The 21056-nt window shown below is 40.5% G+C and overlaps 1 protein-coding gene across 1 annotated transcript in view; it reads right to left on the reverse strand.

Moving 5' to 3' along the window:
• The window catches only part of CNTN2 (contactin 2), a 57122-nt gene extending 47163 nt beyond the window's left edge, over positions 1–9959 (reverse strand). The window contains exon 1 of the mRNA XM_063297524.1: positions 9869–9959. The gene's annotated coding sequence lies outside the window, so the exon portion shown is untranslated. The remainder of the gene's footprint in view (positions 1–9868) is intronic.
• Positions 9960–21056: the final 11097 nt, after the last annotated feature.

The raw sequence follows: 21056 nt of genomic DNA on the forward strand, positions 1-21056 counted from the left end.
GTTATATTAACATCTGTGTGAAAGGTCCCCCGTGCAAGCACCAAGTCATGTCTGACCCTTTGGGGGGACGCCGCTTTCCCGATGTTTTCCTGGCAAACTATAGCGGGGTGGTTTGCCATTGCCTTCCCCAGTCGTCACCTTCCCCAGCAAGCTGGGTACTCATTTTACCGACCTCAGAAGGATGGAAGGCTGAGTCGACCTGAGCTGGCCACCTGAGAATCCAGCTTCTGCTGGGATCGAACTCGGGTCATGAGGAGAGTTTTCAGTTGTAATACTGCTGCCTACCACTCTGTGCCACATTAGGCTCTCATATTAACATCTACTGTTATTTTTCTCAGTTCCCATATATATATATATTTATTGTGTTTGTATTTTTCTCAATTGATTTTATGATTGTACTCTGCCCAGAGTCATTTGTTTGAGATGGGTGGCCATAGAAATTGAATGAATTAATGAATGAAGTAATGAACTAATACATAAATGGTGTAGGTATAAATGTGTGCATCTTGGTAGATTATTTACTAAAGATGGATAGAAAAACATTAAAATAAGCAAATTCCAACAGAAAATTTGTAGATGGCATGTGGTCTGTTGTGAGGAATGAGTGTTAAAAAAAGAGAAAATGGTTGTGACTAAGGAGAAACACACAGGTCAAAATAGCTGTTGAGGTGCTTTCTGAGTGGCTGGAGGATAGGTGGGCGAGAACAGGCTTTAGCTCAACCCTGGCAAGACTGAGTGGGTTTTAAGGCCCTCCTGGTTCCAAAGATCTTCCATCCTTAACTCTGCCTGGGGATCCACTTCCCCAGAGTTCGTGCACAATTTGGGGGTCCTCCTGGAGCAGGTGGCAGCCGTGGCCAAGTTGAACTTTGCAAAGGTTTCTCTTGCGCACCAATTGCACCCATATCTAGACCAGGAGCCTTGCTGACAGTGGCTCATGCCTTAGTGACTTTCTGTTTGGATTACACTAACATGTTCCACATGGAGTTGCCCTCAAAGAGCACTTGGAAGCTGTAGTTGGTGTGGGCAGTTTTTGGCATTTCTTGTTATGCTTATACAACACCACTACCTCACCGGCACCCAGAAGGCTTCGGTATGTAATTCAAGTACTAGTTATTACCTGTAAAGCCCTACATGGCATAGGGTCAGGCTATCTGCAGCACTGAGTTTCTCCCATTGTCTCTGCTCAGCCCACGAGATGTAGCAGAGAGGAGATATTCTGGGTCTCTTTCATCAAACAGTGTCACCTTTTGAACCTGGAGTTGTCTGTGGCAGCAACTGTGCTATGGAATAGCAACCCCTGAGGATCCAGAATGTCCCAAACCTGTTAGCCTTTTACAAATTGTTGAAGATCTGGCTGTTTCCCTAGCCATTTGGGTCAGGAAGTTAGGCAAGGTCTGCTGCTGTTGACGTGTTTTCCTGTGATTGGGGTCATTGTTTTATCCTTGGGCACCATGAGTTGTGTGCTGCATTCATGTTTTAATCCTTGTATACTGCCCAGAGCCACTGTTGTGAGATGGGAAACTATATAAATACGTTATATAAATAAATAAAACAAAAATTCATGGAGAAAAACACACTCTCAGACAGGTTAGATTTTAAACCTGTTTTGATGGATCTAACAGCTGCCGTCTTTTTTGTCTGCTCAACGTCACTTTTTGACAGTGGACAACTTTGTTTGCCTATAAAAAATGAGCAAAATACCAGCGACTAAAAAACAGTGATTTGTCCAAACAGAGCAGCTTACCCCAATCACTGCTATGTGTACTTCAATTCACTATGTAAATGTTTTGAAAGTATATATTTTGGCACTGGATCAAGGACCCCGCATTTTTCTCGGCCCTGCTCTTGTGCCTTTAACAACAGCAAGCCACAGAAATTAACAAACCGTATTTATTCCAACCCTGGGAAAGCTCCCAATTTCTTAAAAGTACAAGAACAAGGCCAGGAAAGTAGTAATAGTCACAGCACATATAGAATTAGAAATGCATAAATGCAAATGTATTATCACTAAATTACACAGTTTGGAAGATGGAGTACAAGAGTCAAGTTATTGGCATAAAAGTGATTAATTTATCAAACTGACCCTACGGTCTTTCATCTGTTCAGAGGAGAGAGCACCTGTTGAATCCAGCAGATGAATTCATGAATAGAGTCATGAAAATAATGCTGCAGCTCTTCTAACAGAATTCAAAGTTCTTTTTTGTCCATTGACAGGAAAAAAAGTTGGCATTAAAGGTCTTGCATATCATTGCTCTTCTGAGAAATCATACAAGTACCCTGACCTCCATGGTTTGCAAATCACACTTAATGCTGATCTATAGAATGATCAAGATAGTATCAGAGATGATTGGGGAACTCAGAGTACAGAGATTAAGCATTTGGGTTGGATCTAAAATGGACCGTTCTACTACTACCTTTATGGACTCTTTTGTTCAAGCTACTTAACTGACCCCTTTAGCCTCTAACTCCTAAGGAGTTCAGAGTTAAGCAGTGAGTTAAGCAGAGCACTCAGCTGCAGTCCTAGATTATTTGGGAGTAACAGCTTCCTTGGGAGTGGCTGCTATGCCAAATACTGAGGAAGATCGGCTGAACTGGGTCCAAGTGTGAAAACACACTTGGACAGTTCTCTACTTGTTAAAAACAACATATGTGACAGCCCACCTTGCTTACCTGGATTTCTTAACCCTCCACTGCACCTCAACTAACTTTTCCACTCTACTTATCTCTGATATGGTATTGTGCTCTCAGCCTGGACTGGATCATACTTTTGCTTAGTGACTTTGTGGGGACTGAGTTATGTATTCTCAACCTTGGCCTCTTGACTGTTCTCTTATTCCCTGCAAGTGTGAGATAGAAGAGAGAAAAGATTTTTAGTTCATAAGCATGTGGAAGGCAGCTATAATGCAGCTGGGAATAAAAGGGGGTAAAGCTTCAATGCTCTTGGCTTTTTTGATCCTGTACTACCAATTTCCTTTCCTTTCTTGCAGGATCCTCAGCTGCTCTTTGCCATTTGGAAGCTTCTGGTAACAGATTTTCTACTTTTTGGCTGGAAGAGCAGAACCAAAAGCTGTTTAACTCTCCTACTTGTTTTTAGAGATCAGATAGTTCAAAGATGCACCAGTGATTTGTCTTTGGCTCTGGCTTAATGTATGCTGCAGATCACTGATTTTTTATTTTCTTAATGGAAGCTGACTGCTGATCAAAATCAGATACTGATTAATGTCTGCTGGCTTCCCTTCTTAAAGGCCATGGAACATTCAGCCTTGAAGGCAGTTTTAAAACACAGTACCTTCAGGAAAATTATAATATTCATAGTAGGGTAATGCCTTTATTGGTCAACTCAAGGTCACAAAGGAGCATGGAACCTTTCCAATTCTCTACCACCCTTAATATAGCAAGATGATAATCAAAGGGGAAAAAAGGAGAAGGGGTTGACAGAGGTTGAAGCCATGGGATTGCCATGCTCTCCTGTATTCAATTATAAAATCTAGTTCTTACTTGGATCCATTTTCACTCTAGGGCAATACATACAGATGGACAGGGGAAGGAGACTATTTCTATTATTAAATAAAACTGAAGATAAATTTAGATTATGTACAAGATACAAAAAAGGTCAATAAAACCCAGTTGACATAGTGACTGGAAAAGATTTATTCTAAGAGAATGAATATGACTTCATGTGTTAAGATAGGGATCCATCTGACTAAGAACATTTCTGACACTACTGTTCCCTCGATTTTGGATTTTTAAAAAATAAATAGAAAGAGAAGAATACTTTTTCATAATTGAAATTCTATTTTTATAACTTGTTTTTAAAATATCACTTTCAAAATTTAGATTATTTCTTTCTGCTGTTCCCTACATTGTAGTGTTAAAACATTAATCATGTTTTAAGATAACAGTGAAAAGGACCAGTTTGGTAAATAAATAAAGATTATCTAAGACATGGACTGCTGTTGCTGAAGTAAGTGGGTGAGATAGTTTGAGGGTAGAGAGACGATGGAGTGGAAAGAAGCATGGAACAATTACTTCTGGAAAGTTTGTTTGAATTACAACAGGAAGACAGACAGCCTCTAAAAAGCAAGAACAGTGAATAAAGAGAAAGAGAGAGATGAAGAAAAAGAAGTAAGGAAGGCATAAGAGTGAGTTTATTTATTTTCCAAGAATGACAGGAGAATATAAAATGTGATGCACCCGCATGCAACATAAAATAAAGGGATTGATTGGTGCAGGAGTGTCTGTAGGGTACGGTCAAAAAAGTCAAGATGGTAGTGCACATAAAAACCAGGCAAAGCTTCAAATGCAACATCACAGCTATCATCTTGACATTTTTGACAATGCCCTGTGGACACCCCTGGACTGGTGAAAGAACAAACAGCTTGGACACTGTAGATGAGTGGGGCAGGACAGAGTGCCAGCCAGGAAGGAGCATTATGCAATAATAGGTCACGATAATAAATCACAACTGCATAAGCCTCCCAATATACTGCACTTTCTGGAATGCATTCTCTGATAATCAAGCCTGTTTCACAGGAAGTCAACTGCAGTGTGTTTATTTCAGGGTTTCTCAACCAGGATTCCATGGAACTCTAGGGTTCCATGAGAAGTCACTAGGGGTTCCCTGGGAGATCACGATTTATTTAAAAAATTATTTCAAATTCGGGCAACTTCAGATTAAAGAGGTAAATTTCATGCAGGTATACAGGCCTACACATGGAATGAATATAATAATTTTGTAATTTCTGGTCTATATTTGAGCCTGAATGTGCAAGGGTTCCCTGAGACCTGAAAAATATTTCAAGGGTTCCTCCAGGGTACAAAAGGTTGAGAAAGGCTAATTTATTCAGAAGGAAGTCAGTTCAGCAAGTCTTCTCTCCAAATAACTACATATAATTAACTCCTAAACCAGACATGGGGGAAAATGGAGAGAAAAGCAAACTCTTTTGCACTGGGCCTACACTTTCCTGGGGTCTCATGGACTACTATTATATGTCTTTGGGGCATTGTCCTTGCTGCTTGGTCTAGAACTTTAAAGCCAGGTGTTGAAATGAGATGGCTTAGGAGGAAAGGCCCCCCCCTTCCCCCCCCCCACCCACAAGCCTCCCAGTGTTTAGTCTGGACTCCAAGGGCCATGAGAAAAGAGAAAGAAATCTGGAAGATGAGTTCAGTTTGGAGATTCAACTGAATTGCTTTCAAATCCAATCTCTCTGCATATCCCTAACACAAATAATGAAGTAACAGCTAAGACAACAACGAAGCATTTGTCATTTCAAATACCAGACAAAACTCAAAAAAACAATTCATGGAGAAAAGAAAATGAGAATTAAAAAATTAATCTGTTTTTCAAGACCCCAGATGATCACCAAGCTTAGTTGTTTCTTCTTTGCATTCATATTGACAGGGAAGCTATGATCACATTATCCATGTTTGTTATTTGACAGCATCCATAGTTTTAGGTATATACTATTGAAAATATTTTGACGAATAAATATTGTTTTGCTTTGATAATTTGGGAGCTGTTAATAGGTATAATGCCCCCACTGGATCCTAATTCAACAATATAATGCAGTCCCCCATGTTTCTACTATATGACCACTCTATGGCTTTCACTGATTTAATTTCCCTTCATACAGTGTCACATCCCCAGAAAGGGCAGACCAAAAATGGCATACAGGCAAGTCAATACTTCTGGAAAGAGATTTGGGGCTGAAAAGCAAGAGAAGTAGTAGTGGAAAGTGTCAGGCTTATTGTTGGTTCATACTGAAGCAAAGATTCTCCTAGAATTTCTTTCCAAAGGAACTGTCCACTTCTGCTGACTAAATTTCAGGAGTTGAGTTAATAATGCTTTGACATTTGGTTTAGGCAGCTATTCCTGTCTTATGGATCTTCAGAAACTTTTTTAAGGTAAAGAGCTCTTCCCCATACCTGGCCTCAAAGTCTGAACACAGCAAGCAAGGTCTGAAATACACTTTAAGTTGCATGTGTTTATGAATAGCATGTTCTCATTAGTCTGAGGTTTCACTGAAGTGCAACTATGGTTTGACTTTGACACCTTGGGGGGGGGATTGTTATATTCCATGAAATACAGAATTGTTCTTGTTAAAGGGCTCAATAGTATTTCTTTCTCCCTTGAAATCTTTCCAACCTAGGCTACTTTCCACTAAACAAATATAATGCTGCTTAGAAATAATTGGGATACATCCCTATCAGATCAGGAAGAAAACTGTGATTTTCACAAGCACAAAGCAGATGGGATCATTTGGCTCCATATGAAGTAGATAGCTTTTAGCAATTTCAAGAAAAAGAAGTGTAGCCAGATCTAGTTGCTACAGAGAAATCATGTTTTTATATTCCACAAGTGATAGCAGGTACTACTGATTGCTTACACTAACTTCTCTAAACTGGTACCTTTTAGATTTGTTGGATCAACTGTCATACTCGCCAGCTAACAAATTCAAGTCTAGACAGCATGAGGCTAGCTAAGGCTCATCCACATGCTACTAGTTTCTAATCATGGATTCATCCTAACGAACCTTGATTTTGAGATTCTTCCTTAATAGTATCAAGCTGTATATTTATTACTATCTAGGTTAGGGTTATCAGATCTGGGCTACAAAAGTCTGCACTAGACAGTTCCACAGTGTTAGTTCTCTGTGTCTCTTTGTTGCCATTAGCAGTCCTGTGGGTTTTTACTGCCCAGGTTCTTAAGCTTCCATCAAACTTGGCCCCTTTGCTATGCTGTGCTCATTACTGTCTTGTTTCATTTGCTCGTTCAACTAGACCCTAAACTCAGTCATAACAGATTCATTCCTACCAAACTCACCCATTTCCCTTTAACAGCTAAGCAAACATAATTAAGGGCAGAATGCTAATGGGTTCACACAATGTACTACACCACTTTTAAGTGGGGTTTGTTGTATAAGCCACAATGGCCTGCATTTGTACAACATGCAAAGTCTAAATAAAATAGCTTAGTCCATTGCATGCAACCCAAATCATTGTGTTAGCAAACTAAAAATTAGGATCCCAAGGTATGCAGGACAAGTTAAAGTAATAATTTTCAACTCTGGATAAACCAGAGGATTAAGGAACACCAGGGAAAGGAGTATTAAGATAACATGACTGAAAATCTGCAAGTTTTTTCAATGTTTTTTAAAGGGAGCAAAATTAATGATATATGATAGGACCCCAGCTTCCTGACAGAATTACATTTAGGGCAAGATTTTTCTGTCATTACAATGTCATCATGCTAGGAAAAGGTTTTCCTACTAAATCACAAGCTGGTTAAAACATATAGGAGCTATGCTAATAAATAACTTGACATTTCTAAATAGCCCCTGCACCATTTGCCTATCTCTTGCCTATCTCTGTAGTAGATGATGAATAGGCAGAAATGAACAAAAAGATGGGGGAATTTCAAATTTCCCTGTATTTTGGATTGCCTGAAATCCCAATGAAACATCATTATCTATACCAATAAAATGTATTTATCAGTAGTATATATGTATGGTTCAGGACTCCCATACAGCAGAGCTTACCTAACTAGCCTGTCATATAATGCATTTTTCATAGAGCAGTTGCATTCTGCTCACATTAATTCATATTTCAAGCTGATTCTTGCATGTTTTTAGTAATCTCACCTTCTTGCTACACATTCTTAGCAGGCTTTTTAGTAGCTGCATGTACATAAGTAAAGGAAAAGGACCATGTGGCTTTGTTTGTAGCCAGACAGGCAAGCGATTCTTAGAGGAACCGAAATGTGTCATGGTGAAGCCCCAAGACGATTTCATTCTGAAATGTCGTCCGGATAACAACTGTAGATCAAACCTAACAATTAAATGAGCAGAGCCTGGCTTGGAAGTTGAGGATGTCATAATAAAGCCTGCTCTTTCACAGCATGTGGTGGATGATGAATTCTAAATGGCCTGGAGGTTTTGGAGACTGTTGCTATTTTATAGTGCCTTATCAGCAAGCAGTATTTACCTGGTTGCTGATATTTGCTAGATAAAAACTTATACATGATTGTCCTGTTCAAATTAAAATACATAAAACTAAAGTTGGACTTAAGGAAAATGTAAAGGACATCATGTATCAGAAGCAGTGATTGTGAAGCTTTGGAGCCCTGGGGCTTTGCTTAAGCAAACGTAGCAGTTTTAGTTGGTTTATCGACAAATTCGCTGGGCCTTCACACCTCCAAGTTTCTGTTAGCCCATTTAAAATAAATAAGAGTTCTATGACACCTTAAATGCTAAGATAACTCTCTACATTTATTATTAGAAGGTAGGATCTTGCAGAGGAAGATACTTTGTTAGTCCCTACTGATACAGAGAAGCTCCAGCAACAGGAAAATACCATTACAATGGTGTTTTTTGCTCCATACATGTAGTATAGAACAGGTGAAAAGCTACAGATGGGTTTCCTAGCATGATGCTTTCCTAGATCCAAAGCTACTTCACTTATGAGAAAGACCCAATCAAGTCCTCTTAACTTTTTCCAGCTAAGGAAGATTCTCTCCTGTTGTAACCAACAGGAAAGGAAAAGAAGGATCCTATTGTACCAGGGGGAACGGTTAACTAGCACTTAACTTTGTTGGCAAATCTGAGTTTTTGGAAGCCTGTTCTCTTATCATCAGGCACTAGGATACATCTATATGGCACAGATACATAGACGTACAGAGAGAGAAATTGAAAAAGTTGATTTTGTAATGCTCCAAAGCCAGAAATGTAAGAGACAAAAATTCCTTATTCCTGGGTAGAAGTGGTAACAGATATGTGGACATCATGGTAGACAGATGAAGTATTTTCAGCACACAAGACTGTAAGAGCTTTCAGGTCAGTGGATCAAGATGAGAAGGAGCTCAAGGTGGAGAGTGCAGCTTTCTTCCTAACTTTAATCTGGATAATGGATAATTACAAAACTGATGGATGACCTGCAGTTTATGACCCACCATGCCAAATTCATATGTTGGTCAAATGCTGTTCCCATTCTGGTTCTAGACCTAATTATCCCCCCTTCCCCAAAGCTTAGAAGTTCCAGGCACCAAACCCAGCAGTTTTCCTAGCTTTTGGTTGGCCTCCTTATAAACCTGATGGACTCCTCAGCTTGGTAGATCACAAGAAGTGCAGGCCTGGATTAAGTAGGTCCAAAATCATCACGCAATCAATGGAAGGAAGGCTATTCGGCACTAGAGCCCTTTCCTCCACTCCACCCCACTGCACAAAGGCCATCTCATCCTGAAATACCTCTTCACTCTACCCCTTCCACAGCCACTGCCTGTAGTTCCAGGTGCCTGCAATGTCTGCTGGAGGGCTTGACGGACCCCAAAGGAAGGGGCCCCCGCGCATGCCAGAAGCCCGCGCTACCCTGGCTTTGCAACCTTAGCGAGGAGCGGCAGGCAGAGACTCTGCCAGCATCCTGAGCGCCACCTTGCGTGCTCCCAGGTGGGATAGGAGTTTTCCTCGATCCCCCTAGCCTAATCCCAGCCAAGCCTCCAAACGGGGAGGCCCTCACTTCCTTTCCTGCCCCATCACCGCCTCTCGCAGAGCAACACGTTTTTCGGGACCCTCCCTTCGTCTCCGCCCTTGTCTCTTGGCTTTTCCGTCCTTCGCCGCCGCCCCTTTCAGTTTCCAGGACGCCTCTCTACAGGATGCCGGCACGAGCGGGCTCTCGCGCACGCCCCGGCCATCTCTTCCTGCGTGGGATGCTTCGCTGATGTCATGCTCTGCCACCGCTGCCCGTCCGCCCGGCCGGCCTCCCTCCCTCTCTCCCGAGAACGGGTTCCGCCAGAGGGGGCTGAAAGTTAGCTGACACCCTCCATGGCTTCCGGAAAGCAAAGTCTCGAGAATAAACAAGCCGCCCGCCCTCTTACCTCGGGCGCAGAGTGGCTGGATCGGCACGTGTTTGTGCGTGGCGCGCCTGGGCAAGAGGCGCCTCAGAAGCTCCGGTGCAGCAGCAGCAGCAGCAGCAGCAGGCGTCTCTCCCTCTGCTGCCGGTCCGGTCCTCCTTTTGCAGGTGAGCTTTTCCCTCCTCCTCCTGCTGCTGCTGCTGCTGCAACTGTCGCCGCCGCTGCCCGCGTTCTGTGTGCGCGCCCTGAGCCACTGCAGCATCTCTGCATTAGGATGTGCTCCTCCCTTCCCCTCCCTCTTCGCTGCGCGCGTCCGCCCTCCAGCAGCGTTCAAGGGGCTAAAGAGAGGGGATTCCCCCTCCCTTTCCACTCTGCTTTTCCCTTATTTGCCAGCATCAGGCAGTGCTCGAGACAGAGTGACTTGCAGCACCATCCATAATTCATGGGCTTCAGTTGCTGTTGCCGCTTTTCGCACCCGCTCGCTTTAGGTAGACAGTCCACTTTAACACTTCTCTGAACTAGCCCGTTTGTCGGGCTCCTCGGGTCTCTAGGCCTTGGGAGGAACCAAAATGGCTTAATGGTTAGTATAATGAAGTAAATCTCTGCCCCCATCCCACCTCAAGCAACCAAAATAGCAAAGAAATTCCGACTTCCAACCCTGCTCCAAGCCAAGCAAATGTTTGATTTCAAAATTGCATCCTGCAAGCAAGGTCTTGCTGAAGGACTTTGACTAGCTCCCTCCCTCCTTCCTTCGCAAATGCTTTTCCTGCTCCTAATTGCTAGGATTCATAGCAAGATGGACAAACCCTCATTACATGTTCTTGGCTGGAGTATGTTAAAAGCTGCAGCAATAGCACCCTAACTGAATACAGAACTTAATTTGAGATTTTAATGTTGTGCTTCCCCATATAACTGTAGCTGTATGTTTCTTTTCTAATGCTAGTGTGCCTGTGCATGTGTTTCTGAGCATGTGCAGAGCACCGTTTCTCACTGCTAAAGTATCACAACCTATGTCAGGGCATGTGATCATAGGGAAGAGGATTTTGCATACATACATACATACATACATATATATATATATATTACTTACAGATTAAGTTTATATTACTTACATATTACATATATTACTTACATATTACTTACAGAGGATTTAATTAATTAATTAATTACAGTGATTTATGTGGCTAATCAGCTCACTCACAGTGACTCTGGGTGGCTTACAAATTTTAATAGATTGTATTGACTGATGATGATAAGTGTTAAGGTTGATAAAAAGGTGCACATGGTCTGGCTTCACATGATAGACTACACTAGAAACTCACAAGGTACATTTTATCCTGATGGGTTGTGTGAATCTAGCCTGCTTGGTTGGTTTATGACTCAGGTTATCATGTGAACCTAGGCAATTTGATTAACTGATCAAACCATGGTTTAGCTAAGTAGGGATTATCATGACATATGAACACAGCCATGATGTTCATTATATGGATGGACCAACTCTGAACAAAAGAGATATTATATCAGTGCTCTGCTACAGAAGAGCAAATAGGCCTGGCACTCTTACCTTTTTGCAGTGATCTTTTTGGCTACTGCTTTTAAAAGATGATGCAGAAGCAATGATTTGGCTAAAAATTGGAAACAGGTTAGAGAAGAAGGCATCAGATAGACAGAGGAAACAGAAGACATCCAAATGCAGAGATATACACTGAGAACAAGTTTAAATATTTAGATACAACGCTCCAGGAAAAAAAAAGAATACCAAAAAAATCAAGTTGATCTTTTTATTGATTATGATTCAGAGTGCTCTTAAAAAGCTATTCAAAATGCAATGAACTGAAAAATTTCTGGATATCTGGACCTTCTCCCTTAAATTTGGGCATGTCTTCAGATGGGGGTTCATTAAGGCTTTATCTACTTGTCTTCCCAAACTTTAAACGTTAACTTTTGCCATCTGGTAATCCAATGTGCACATGTAACATATGCAATCAGCTAACAAGGTGCCCCCTGCAATCTAGTTAGAGGAGAAATTCCATACATCAAGTCCTCATTTAGCAACTGCCTTGGACAACGACTATTTGCAGTTACAATGTGATGAAAAAGTAACTTTGTGACCAATACCCACATTTAGAACCTTCACAGTCTCTCTCTATCTCTCTCTCAGTCACCTGTTTGACATTACAGTCAGTTGGCACACATTGTCCTGTGCCTGACCCATTTTTTTCTCCTCATCCCCCCCCACCCCCCACCCCCCACCCCTGCAGAGTAGAGAGATTGCCTAAACAAGCAATCTCTTCCCTGAGCTGTTTTTTTGCCCAGCCTAGTGCCTCCCTAAAAAGTGCTAACCACAATTTAACAAGTTCAGATCTGTGACCTTAATTAGTTGATTAGAAGGGCTGGCTGGCAGCTGCTGCCTGAAATTGACTAGACTCTAATCAGTTTCACACTAAAGGCTTTTGTTTGCCTCTTAAGCAGCTGGCAGCTGTGAGTGTGCTAGGCAAACAGCTGGTGCTAGCGCATTTCTTTCCATGTATATTCCCCATTGTGTGCCTGCTTACTTTCTTGTAATCCCTTGCTTTCCAATGAATGTAAATACAACATCAATTATCCTGCTAATTATTCCAGCACCGGGGTGAGCATTCCAAAGGGCACAGGGGTGGGGAAAAAGGGCTATAAGATTTTTCCTTTTACCCAGCTTCCTCATGAGTCAAGTACCAGAAACCCCTGCCATTTGAGCTCACCCGGCTGTTTGGGGTCATATGCTTCTGATGCTGTAAAGCAAAGAAAAGCTGAAGTTAAATCGTAAACACAGTTATGGTCACATGATTTTTCACTTAGTGACTGCTTTGCTTAATGACTGCTTTGCTCAATTGTGGTCGCTAAACAAGGATTGCCTGTACACCTCTGTCTTTCCAGTGATGGAGGAACTCATAGATTTTCAGTGCCCTCCCTTCCCACTTGGTCATTGACAAAGAATATTCTCTCTCAATTCATATCCTCCCCCAATCTGATGTCCTTTGTATACTATCTCCCATCATTCCCATTCAGTCCTGCCATGATGAACATTATAGTCCAATATATGAGGAAGACAATAGATTGGGTAAAACAAGAGTTTTCATTTGTATCAGGCCTTTCTATAAAGCTTTATTAAACATTCAGGGTTGTCGATTTAGAAGAAGAGAATTTCTCCCATTCTCTCTTATTCTTTTGAAAAACGGACTTTAGGAAAGCGTGGGATAGGGTCTGCTTGTTTGCAGTTCAAAATGTGCACTGCAGTTAGAGGCTGGATGAGGCTGGTGCCAAAGTGCCTGGCTGACAGGAAATGCTATTTTGTTTCCTGGAGAATCTAGTGTTCAAAGAATACTTGTCAACTTCCAATGGATAGATGATCTAAGGATGTCATTTATGACTACACATTTTGTAATTCATATTGCTGTAATAACAACAGATATTAATAAGAGATTTTCTTAACATTGACTATTGACATGTTTCAGGGTAAAAGAAAGTTTGTGAACTCTAAAACTTTTCATAATCCTGCAGTACTGTCACCTACAGTACTGCAACAAAGTCCTTTATATAAAATCAACAGTTTCTGGTTAAACAAGCAACAAATGTACTGTGTTGTGTCCTTATTGAACTCATTAAGCCAGTTTGGTCTAGTGGTTAAGGCCCCAGGCTAGAAACCAGGAGACTGAGAGTTCTAGTCCCACCTTAGGCCTGAAAGCCGGCTGGGTGACCTTGGGCAGTCACTCTCTCTCAGCCCAACCCACCTCACAGCGTTGTTGTTGTGGGGAAAAGAGGAGGAGGAAGGAGTATTAGGTATGTTCGTCGCCTTGAGTTATTTATAAAAATAATGAAGGCAGGATGGAAAATAAATAATAATATAAATAAATAAAGCCAGCATTCATTTTCTTTGCATGAAGCTTTAGATCTAGTAACCGATAGGACCTTCTTTAGCAGCAGTGATTTCAACCAAAGGTTTCCTATACCTGTTGATCAATCCCATCCCTTGGCTTGCATGGTATTTTGGCCCATTCCACTTTACAAAACTGCTTCAACGCACTGATATTTTGGAGCCTAACTGATCTCTCTAGGCCATGTTACAAGATTTCAGTTGGGTTGAAGTTTGGGATCACATTTTTGGCTCAATCATCCAAAAGATGACGTTCTTCTATTTCAGCATTCTGTTGAAGATTTACTTATGCGTTTTGAAGTGTTGTCACACTGCTAGACCCGTATTCATTTGAACTTCAGCTTCACCTTCTCTCTGCACTGTGTATTAATGGGAAAAGAAGGATGACATTAAAAAAAACCCTTCAGTTATCATTTTGTGAAATAGGCATGTGAAAAATTGTTCAATGACTGCTTTCATTTTGAGGTTCACATTTAATCTTTACATTATATGCTTGATGGCTACTTAGCCCATGCTGGCTGACTACCAACAGTGAGGTGGGGAAAACTTCCCCCATAAATTATCTAGAACATTTTCTTAATATGGCCATTAAAAAAAGAGTCATTATCATTAGAGATGTAAGAACCAAATGCATAAGAACACAATGGATATTTATTGCATACCATCTCCAAAGAAAAGAGAAGCTTTATTTCATACCTGTCTTTTTTTTTAAAAAAAAGATGCATTTGTCTTCAGCAGAAAGTGGGACTGAATTTCTTCAGAGTAAGACTGTCCGAAGGCATGAAAATGGGATAAATCAGTTCTGGAATCTGATTCTGGGAAATAAAAATACTCAAGCAAGTTTTCATTCTGAATGTTCTATTAAAATTTGTATCCTATTTTTTTAAATTCCAGAAGTTATAGACCACAGATGTTTGAGGAAAAACCTTATAAACCCTTATTACTTAACTATGGACATTTGTTTAAAGTAGCTATTAAAAATACTGCATTTGAAGTTATTTGAAATTAAACTGTAATTCTGTCAATTTTACATACAAAACTTCATTTCTGTGGGAATTCGGTGAAGTATGATGATACCGTCTGTCTTAAATTCAGTGGTCCCCAGAGTTCCTTAGGTAGATGGGCAGCTTCATAAATTGGTTAACAAACAAACAAATACTGTTTCCTTGAGGGCCCAGTTACAGCAGAAAGTTCCCAGCAAAAAAGGAGAGCAGCAGAAGCAGCAGCAAGAATTAAGATATGTACTGCACATGATACTGGAAATAATACATCAACACCAACAACTAGCAGCCATTGGTTGTTTTATTCTCCATTAACTTCTCTGGTCCCAAGTTAAAGCTGCCAGACTTGGTGGCCATTACTACGTATAGCTATGGATTCTGAGGGCTGTGCACTGTGTGCTATACCCTTTTTTCTGGCCTGAATTTCTTCTGAGCTAAAAATAGAGATGTTGCTCTGACTCCTTGATAATTTCAGATGCTTTTGTTAAAAAAAAAAGCTGTGCATTTTCCAGCTTTACAATTGCCATTTTGATGTCTGGGGACCAGAATGATATCCCGTATGCCAAGGGATTGCCCTGTAGACTTGTATGTTCTCCCCTAAGGGCCCTGACCTTTGGGAGCCATGAGGCACGTTTAGAACTTGAGCATGTTACAGTATTCTCACAAAAGGGATAGTTTGATGTGTGGGGGCAGTCACAAAACACCTGGATACCACAAGGCAAACAAAATACTGGGCAGCTGCCATCTGCCATGTTATTTTCTAAGATTGCTCCTGACCGGGCATTGTTGGAAATGTAGGTTATGCTTTGCAACAGACTTAAAGTTAAAAATCTGAAAAAAGGTTGGTAGGGCAAGTAGCTTGGCCCATGAACGTGTCAGTGGACAAACTTGCCCCTGTAGCCACATTGGGGACTCTGGGTCTACATTATAACATGAGCAGTTTTCTTTGTAATTCTGGATATTTCCAGATGGGCATCTACTACGCTACCAGTGAAAAGGCATTATGCAGCTATAGGCCATTGTTCGGGTCAGCACAAAGCCTACTTTAGCCTATTTTCATCTCTGCCCCAATGAGAATATAAGTTTCAAGGGCTGCAGATCGTACGTAGTTGAGAAAGAGGAAGATACTGTCCCATTAAACACATTGGGATTTATTTCTGAATAAATTTTATGTGGTTGTACTGCTGTTGTTGCTGTTTTGGCTTTTGACATGTAATCTGGAGAAAAGTATTTTTGTAACTTTTGAGTTCTCTTATTTGGGTTTCTGTATTTTGATTAGCATATTCACCACTATATAAAGTATAGATTTCTTTCATGGCTTTTTTTTTAATTTCATGAGCTGGAAGCTTTTCTTTACAGTTAGTCCTCACTTAGCAACCATTCATTTAGTGATGGTTTGGACTTGCAACAGTGTTGGGAAAAATGACTTACAACCAGTACTCACACTGTGACATGATTGCCATTTTTTACCTTCCTGGCCAGCTTCTGACAAGAAAAATCAGTGGGGAATTGAGTGATTCGCTTAACGACCATATGGTTCGCTTATCACTTGCGGTGATTCGCTTAATGACTGCCACAAAAAAAGTCGTAAAATTGGGTTGGATTCACTTAATGACTGCTTTGCTTAGCAATGGAAATTCCAGTCCCAAATGTGGTCATTAAGCGAGGACTACCTATAAGGTGCACTTACACTTCAGTTTATTTCACATCTACACATCTAATTTGTTGGCTCCTTTCAGTGCTTTTCTGTCATCTTGTGTCCTTAGCCAGTGAGATTATTCTACTGCAAGAGTCTGGAACTTGTGGCCCTCCAAATTGCATCTAAGTTTGGTTCTCATAACCACAAACCACTGGGACTATAAATGATCAGAACTAAATGCAGCAACATCTGGAAGATGACTATGTTACCCATCATGTTCTGCAGAAGCGGCATTGTCTCCAGGGATGTTACTTCATCTTTATTGCCATCTTGCCTCTTTTTTTTTCTAGGCCATTATTGAAATTTAGACAGACGTACTCAGTAGTGAAATGACTGCTTTTGTTACTAAGTTTCATTTTTATGAGTGAAGATTGTCAGGTACAGTAATGGGCTAAGGGAGGAGAAGCAAAAATCTGTAAACTTTACAGTATTGAAAAGGTGATGAAACAACTTAAAATGCCGAGTGCTATGCATCCGCCAATTTTCACACTGTATATAAAGAGAGAAAATCTGTCTACATTCAGTTAGTGTCTGTACCGCAGTACACAGCCTTCCATATCGTATTAAAGTATACTATGTACTGCATGCTAAATATGGGCATATGGGTATACAAATACAGTTAGTATGATATGGTGGTGAGAACAATTTCCCCAAATATGGTGCTCTGCAAATGTGTTGGGCTGCACCTGCTACCATTCACAATCAGCAGAGAAACAATGCTTGTTATGGATGATAGATACTGTAGTTTAACTTCAGTGTAGCACAGAGGAGTCACAAATTCAAATCCCTATGAATCTCCTTGGGTGAGCCTGTCACTATCTTCCTGCTAACTTTTTTCATGAAGTTATGTAGTATGGATAGAAATGGTAGTAGAGAAAACAAAATCTTGAGCTTTGCAGAGGGAGAGTGAAATATAAATATAGTGAAAATATGAAAATAGGCCCTGGAAAGCAGTGTATGGTCTCAGAAATCTGTCTTCTTTTCACACTCTTGATTGCATTTAATTGCTACAAGGATCCTTCAGAAGTGTGGTACTCAGCTTTTCTGTCAACACTGCTGGGATATGTATGGGAACATCTGTCACAAGTAGCTGGCATGTGCAATTTGTGTGGTATTCTTCCTGCTGGAGTTCCTTCCTAGGGTCAATTACAAATTTCTGCTGCTCTGAGCCATGCCATCTAACCCTGCTTCCTTCATTTACTCCCTTCTCCTAATGATTCTGTCACAGCAAATGGTCCCCAAAGTAGTGAAACTTAATGCTGCTCCCAGATGGGGTCCTTCTCTGTTTGTGAACACAGCCCGCAGGGTGAACTGCAAAAAGGTGAATGGTCCCATGTGTTCCTGTCAGACAGCTCCCACCAATATCCAGTCATACAAGCAGTAAGTCTGAGATATCTTCACGTATTTGTGAGAATTAACTGGAGTAGGCAATAGGAAGAAAGCTGTAAAAGATACCACCCATCATTTGCCATCCATTGAATCTGACCCACCCTCAGAGCACCACTGGCAGGCTATTAATAATGTAGAGAGACCAGTGGGGACATTGGGATACTCTAAGAGATTAGTGCATGTGGAAACTAGTGTAATTAATGTATTGGTTTCATACTGGCCCTGTATTGATTGTAAAAACACAGAATTCTTTCACTACAAGAGGGTGATCTTAAGTATAGGAAAGCCATCTTGCCAAAAGAGAATTATTTGCTGTAGTTAACTTCCTATTTGCCTCTCTCTGCCTGTCATAGTCATGGCATTGTTTACTGCTTTTGATAGACAAGAAATGAGCTGCATTGTTTCAAGGACATCATTTTTTTTTCTTCTCTCCTAAGTAGCTGATTATCTTTTCTTCAGCCTTTTCTTCTTCCGTTTTGCTCAATCTTCTTAAAAAATTAATTCAATTTTCCTGTTAATCACTGCTTGAGTGGACATGATGTAATCAGGCAGGCTGGAATTATCCTGTATATACAAAATATCCCCTTTATTGTGTATAAATGTAACATCTCTAGCAAAACTAAGTAAAATAGATATCTTCTGCATCTGTAAAACTAAGAGAAAAAGGAAATGTATAAGAGTCCCTCCTTGTGGGGGGAGATGCGCGGTGATAAATATGATAAATAAATAAATAAAATATAACAGGTCTAAATGAAGGTTGCCTGATCTTACGAAGTGGAGCTGATGAATATGTGTAGGGAGTTAAAATATAGGTTTAATTATAAATAGGCTAAAATGTATGACAAAAGGTATGAACTTAAGTGATGTAAGTTGTTGTGTATGGACATGAAAGCAGGAATCCCCAAGTTGGTGATAGTTGCATGTTATGCTCCAGAGTATAGTGATAATGGAAGAACCAGGGATAAACTTGAGGAAAAACTGCAACTATCTGATTGAAGCTGATCCAGGGGAAAAATTATTCTGATAATTGGCATGAATGGATGAGTGGGAATGAGATGAGAGTATAGAAAAAGTGACTGGGCTATTTGGAGACCCCAAAATGAATAAGAATATCTGCTTATGAAAAGGTTGGTTTCTTTCAAATATGTATTTTAAGTATCTTTTTTTATACATACAACAAAGGAATACAAATAGAAATACCTCTTGATAAAAGGTTGTGAGAATTAGTGAAGGATGCAAGATGCAAGGGTAATTAGAGGATCTGAAATGGGGCGTATCATTTTGTGGTAGTGTCAGTAGTGCATATTGTAAAAAAATGAGCATGGTAGGAAAGGAAAGAAGTGAGATAAACTACAAGGGCAGTAAAATGACTTCAGGAACAGACATAGAAGTTGTGTATGAAAAAGTATTAGACTACTTTCCCAACAGAATGAAAGGAAAGTGGCTGTAAGGAAATGGCTTGTGGATGATGCCTGGGAGAGAGTAAAGAGAACTACATTATGAAGGGCCACTGAAGTGTGTAGCATTATACCAGTGGGAAGTACGTGATAGAATGATGAAGTGAAAGAGGCTGTGATGAAAAAAAATGCATATACGAGAGTGATATTGTGTAATGGTAAGAGCCTCGTGTGGTGCAGAGTGGTAGGCGGCAGCAGTGCAACCGAAACTCTCCCCACGACCCAAGTTCCATCCCAGCGGAAGCTGGATTCCCAGGTAGCCGGCTCAGGTCGACTCAGCCTTCCATCCTTCTGAGGTCGGTAAAATGAGGACCCAGCTTGCTGGGGAAGGTGACGACTGGGGAAGGCAATGGAAAACCACCCCGCTATAGTCCGCTGAGAAAATGTCGGGAAAGCGGCATCCCCCCAAAGGGTCAGACATGACTCGGTGCTTGCACAGGGGACCTTTCACCCCTTTTTTTTTTATTGTGTATCGTAGTTTACACAGAAAAATATAGCTACTGCTAATGAAAATAAAGAGTATGAAACAGTTAATATTAAAAGAGACAAAGACCATGCAGGGTAGTTTTTATGGAAATAATAAAGAATTATTTTGGAAGTGTGTGGGCTAAACAAGAAGGCTCCAGAGTGAATGGAATTAAAGGTGAAAGTGATGAGATGATTTGAGTTGAGTTGAAGCTGAGGCTGAAGCGACAGAAGCTCACTTTTGTATGGGAATGATGTGGCAAGTTGAAGTCTGGAACTGAAACAAATGTATAAATGTTAGTGTCCAAGAAAAATTGGTGAAAAGAAAATAATGCTGTGAGAATGCTGAGAAGTGGCCAGACTAAGGGAGATGAGTTTATTACGTGTGCCTGGAAAATGTCTGTTTGGCAGAATTTGAATGGAAAGAACACAAGAGGAGGCAATCAGCAAAGCCTGGCAAATACAGATGACATTACGCCGGGAAGATGGTGTGCAGATCATATTTTTGCTTTCTGTCAGATCATTGAAAAATGTATGAATGTGAGAAAGAAATGTGTTTTTGTGGTTGATTTACAAAAAGCTCGTGATGAAGTGAATAGATTTAAATTATGTGACATATTACATGACTGTGGAGTTGAAGGTTGCTGTTGAATGCAAAAAACAGTGATGATATATGACAGAAGTGAGCTTGCATGAAAATAAATGAAATGCTTAGCAAATGGTTCAGTGCTGACCATGGAGTAAGTAAGGATGTCTGATGTCCCTTTGTAACATAATGTATTTAAGGATAAATGTAGAAGGGATTATTGTAGTGATGATAGAGGTATATACGTTTTGGGTGTGAATGCATGTGTACTTTTGTATGCCAATGATGCCATGTTGTTGGCAAAGAACCTGAATGATTGGCAGCGAATGTGAGATGGGCTGTATGATGCACTGAGGAGTATGGATCTTAAAATGAAGGTATCAAGCTAGTTGTACTTGACAGGGAAAATGGAGTGAATAATTGCATGTTATATATAAAAGGTAAAAAACTACAGCAACTTAATAACTTTGTGTACCTTAATAGAATGGGAAAATGGATGGAGAAATATTAAGTAGTGTAAATGCAGTAGAAAGGTTGAGTGGTATGTGGACACAAGAAATATTTGTCAAACAAAATGAAAATGGCTATGTCTAAGAGTGATTCTGTCCACTCAGTTATATGGAAATGAGAGTAGATATCTTACGTGAAACAAAAATGGAATGTACTGGGAATGTATGTGATAAAACAAGAAGAGAATGAATGCTG

Source organism: Candoia aspera, chromosome 3, assembly GCF_035149785.1.
Source record: "Candoia aspera isolate rCanAsp1 chromosome 3, rCanAsp1.hap2, whole genome shotgun sequence".
Lineage (NCBI taxonomy): Eukaryota > Metazoa > Chordata > Lepidosauria > Squamata > Boidae > Candoia > Candoia aspera.